This window comes from Talpa europaea (assembly GCF_964194135.1).
Source record: "Talpa europaea genome assembly, chromosome: 7".
Classification (NCBI taxonomy): domain Eukaryota; kingdom Metazoa; phylum Chordata; class Mammalia; order Eulipotyphla; family Talpidae; genus Talpa; species Talpa europaea.
This window is the reverse complement of record NC_140074.1, coordinates 83,872,146-83,877,051: the sequence shown is the minus strand read 5'-3', so window position 1 is coordinate 83,877,051 and position 4,906 is coordinate 83,872,146.

The window sequence follows — 4,906 nt, the reverse complement described above, 5'->3', positions numbered from 1 at the left end:
TCACAACCAAAAAATAGAACCACTCACAAAAAAGTGTTGGAAAAATTTTTTATTTTAAAGATTTATTTTATCTATTTATGCATACAAGAGCTGGGTTGTAGGCCAGAGGTATGGGGTAGGGTGTGTGTGAGAGAGGATTCACCAGAGACAGAATGGGGAGCAGAACAGGCAGGCTGACTGAAATACACTGCTGAGGGGAGCATTACGTGAAACAGGAGAGGTCTGCTGCAACATGTGGGTCAGCTCCCAGACTGGGGATCCAACTCATGGTGCAGTGGCTGCCAATAGATTCATAGAGCTGAGACTTAACCCCTTGCACCACCAAGGAGGCCCCTTTAGTTTATTTTAGGTGAAACCTTATAGATACTTGAATACAGACTTAGATGGTGGTTACAGTTAGGCTTGAAGGAGGGACTTGGTGCCGTGTCAGGCAAAACTAGCACACCTTGTTCCACACCTGATTCTGATATAGAATTGGTGGCATCATTACCTGTAATGTACTTATAATATGCTTGAAATTTGAATCTGTTGAAATAAACTTTTCTCAGCTTCTACAGTAGCATTAACAATGGAGAAAAATTAGGGTGTGGTTCTGGGTTTGTTTGTTCTTTTTTTAATGTATATAAGAACTGGGGTATAGGCCAGAGGCATGGTGGGTAAGAAGATTCACCAGAGACAGTGGGGAACAGAACAGGCAGATCTACTGAAATATCCTGCTAACAGGGTGAGACAGGAGAGGTCTGCTGAGCCATGTGGAATGTGCGTTAGCTCCCTGGCTGATTGAACTCATGCTGCAGTGGCTGGCAATAGCTTGATAGTGCTGAGACTTAAACCCCTATGTCACTAGGGAGGCCAGGATGTGCTTCTTTTGATGTCTAATACTGATAAGGGAAAACTGAAAAGATTAAGGATAGTTTGCTGACAGCTCAGTTGGGACCATGTATATTGTTTTGTTTGTTTGTTTTCAATAGGGACCTGTGTATTGCTAATTTTAGGACAAAGCCACTTGAAGTTCTTAGTTTCACATAGGTTGGAATTGAATCTTTTTTTGAAGTTCAATTCTCACAGTCCTTTGCCTCTTCATATCAAGGACAACTGTAAGGCTTAGAGGTTTCTTTTCCTCTTTGATGGGAAGACTTTTTGCTTTTGCACACCCAGATATTACTTACTTTTCTTTTGCATTTAGTGAGTGGAGGAGAGATCTCAGAATGCCCTGCATCCATAGCAAAGACAGTTGAGTAAGCTTATTTTCTTGGAGATGCTTTACCTCTGTGGTTTTATTAAGACTTTCTACCTTCATGGTTTATTAAGATTGTGTTATTTGCTTTCATCATTTGCTTTATTCATTATAGCTACTTTGTTCAGTGTAGACTCAGCAGTTGGTTTCAACTGTTTTATGTTTATCGGGAAAGGTTCACCTTATATTCCTGTTTCAGTTTCTTTGGATTTAATTTCCTGTTTCCTGTATCTATTCTACTTAATAATGTCTTCCCAGAGTCCTTAATAATGTCCTTCCCAGTTTTATTGCAGTATAATTGACAAAATTATAAGATATTTAAAGTGTACCAAGTTGTCCCCCTGCCCCCCCTCAGTAGTCAAGGTTTCTCTGGAAGCTTGCAGTTGGCAGTACTGTTAAGTTACAATACCTTTAAGAGTCTGTGAAGAAAAAAGGGCCTCCCTAGAGGCACAGTATCAAGCTATCGGCAGCCATTAAAGCATGAGTTCCGTCCCTGGTCAGGGAGCTAACCCACATGGTGAGGCTGACCTCTTCTGTCTCGCCTGCTGCTTCCCTCAGTAGTGTAGTTCATAGATCCACCTGTTCTGCTCCCCACTCTGTCTCTGGTGAATCCTCTCACCCCCCACTCCCTCCCACACCTCTGGCCTATATCCTAGTTCTTTGTTTTTTTAAAGATTTATTTTTTTATGCATACAAGAACTGGGGTACAGACCAGAGGTGCGGGGAGGGTGAAAGGATTCACCAGAGTGGAGAACACAACAGGCAAACTGACTGAAATGCATTGCTGAGGGGAGCAACAGGTGAGACAGGAGAGGTCTGTTGTACCATGTGGGTAGCTCCCTAGCTGGCCGGGGATCACACTCATGCTGCAGAGATTGTGGATAGCTTCACAGTGCTGTGCTTAACCCCTTGCGCCACCAGGGAGGCCCAATAAATCTTTAAAAAAAAATTAAGAAAGAATAAGACCTTAAGAAGGAGGTACTTCCTACCACTTCCTAACAATATGGAATATATGTAATATTTGATCTTATTTTTCTTCTGTGACTGGTTAGTTCATGCCCTTTGAAATGTCCCTCTTCGGTTATTTGTCTTTTTCTTACTAACTTGTAAAAAGTTCTTTGTATGTTGTCACCATTAACTCTTTTTTTTTTTTTTAAGATTTTATTTATACAAGAACTGGGGTACAGGCCAGAGGCGTGGGAGGGTAAGAGAATTCACCAGAGATAGAGTGGGGAACACAACAGGCAGATGTACTGAAAACACTGCTGAGGGGAGCAGCGGGCAAGTCAGGAGAGGTCTGCCGTGCCAGATGGGTATCTCCCTGGCCAGCTAGGAATTGAACCCGCGCTGCAGAGGCTGTGGATAGCTTCACAGCACTGTGCTCAACCTGCTGCTCCACCTGGGAGGCCCCACCATCAACTCTTCTTAATAAATGTTGCAAATATTTTTGAAGGCTATAAATAAGAAGTGAGGAAGCAGGGGCCTCCCTGGTGGCACAAGTGGTTGAGTGTAGCGCTGTGAAGCTGGCCTTAGCCTCTGTGGTGCGAGTTCGATCCCTGGCCAGGGAGCTACCCACATGGCGCAGCAGACCTCTCCTGACTTGCCTGCTGCTCCCCTCAGCAGTGTAGTTCAGTCAGTCTGCCTGTTCTGTTCCCCACTCTGTCACTGGTGAATCCTCACACCTCTGGCCTGTACCCCAGTTCTTGTAATCATAAATAAATCTTTAAAAAAAAAGTGAGGAAGCAGACTGTTACATCAATTGCTTATCTGAGATGACATTTGTTTAAAATGTTTGCCTTGGTTATTTGAGCAATGGTGAAACTTCTTTTGTCTTGCTCCTTCCAAAGATGCATAGAAAAAAACTCCTGCTGTCTAAAGTAAAGTGTTGGCTCTGTGTTGGTTATAATTTGCTTTTTCTGGCTGGCAAAGCCTCCTTTTTGTTTTCTTTCTTTTGACAGATTATAGGATTGTGGGGAAACAGCGTCCAGGGCTTTTTCAGGAACTGTGCCATTTTATCTACAGGAGAAGCCATTGGCTTTGGCACTAGAAGAGAATTGGCTCTGCATTTAAAGATGCCAAATCACGCTTGATTCACAAGTTTGCTCTCTCATTTTGTGATGTCTGTGAAACTTTTTCAGGATGTTGGCTTTTACTTTTTCTCCCATGTGCTACCTTATCAGCATGAGAAATGAACAACTTGTGCCTCTCTCTAACTCCTCACCCCCAACACCATGGAAACCACAGCAAAAACCACATGCAATAGTCATTTTAAGGATGAGGGAAAAATATAATGCACAGATGTTTCTGTTGCCCTTATGAGTGACTGTGAGCTTCAGTTCTGGTTTATCAGTTAAATTCTTAGTTTCCTATGTAGGTGTGATTATTTTTTAAAGATTTATTTATTTATGCATACAAGAAGTAGGGTACAGGTGAGAGGTGTGGAGGGTGAGAGGATTCACCAGAGACAGAGTCGGGAACACAACAGGCAGAATGACTGAAATATACGATGCTGAGGGGAGCAGTGGGCAAGTCCGGAGAGGTCTGTTACACTGTGTGGGTATCTCCCTGGCAGGGCATCGAACTTGTGCTGCAGTGGCTGCGGATAGCTTCATAGGTTGCATCTAACCCCTTGCGCCACCAGGGAGGCCTGCCCTGATTATTTAGATGTGGAAATAATTTATCAACCAAGATATGTCTTTATAGAGGCATTTCAAAAGCATCAGAGAAAGCTAAGTGTCAGAGTATGCCATTTCTTAATCTGTATAAGAGCACATATAGGAAAGCTTTACTTATGTACACTTGGTGCACACTTTCAATGGGATGTAGCATGATTTATTTGATTTCTTTCTTTTTAAGCATTTAAAGTACCTTCCTCCATGTGGCTTCACACTGCCAGGACACAAGCCCCCATCCCCTTCCTTGCCCTTCTCTCCACCCCACCAGGGAGGTCCCCCCATCTTCTCCTCAGCTTTTCTGCTGAAGAATTTGACCTTCTTGATGACTGGCTGCTTTCAACGAATTTTTCCTTCCCTGCAGCACATTGATGATAGGAGCAGTTCCAGTTTTGTGTTTTGGCAGCATTTTCTGGTGTCTGTTCACTCACCAAGGTAAACTGTTAAGGTAATGCCTTGTACCAGTTTTCCCAGAGTAGCCTGGGTGATAAGTGTTGAATTTGATGCTGCAGGACACCAGCGTTACTACAACCTCCTGAGTGTTTCTGTTTCTTGCTGATGTGGCTTTGACTGTGGCTCACGTGGCCCCACACTTTTCAGGTCTTCCTCAGTTTGGATGGCATATCTGCAGCCAAAATGAAAGAACAATTTGTCCTGCTTTCAAATGAGAAATTTTATTATCATGTAAGTAGTCTTTTTTGTTTGTTTGTTTTTTCTTTTTTTTTTGATTTATTTATTTATTTATGTATACAAGCACTGGGTACAGTCAGAAGCACGGTGGCCGGGGAGCAGCTTCGCAACCCAGCGCTCAACCACTGCGCCACCAGGGAGGCCCTGTTTTTTCTTTTTTTAAAGATATATTTATTTATACAAGCATTGGGTACAGTCAGAAGCGCGGGAGGGTGAGAGAATTCACCAGAGCCAGAGCGGGGAGCAGAGCAGGCAGAAGGACAAAAGTACACTGCTGAGGGGAGCAGCGGGTGGGCGGCAGGAGAGG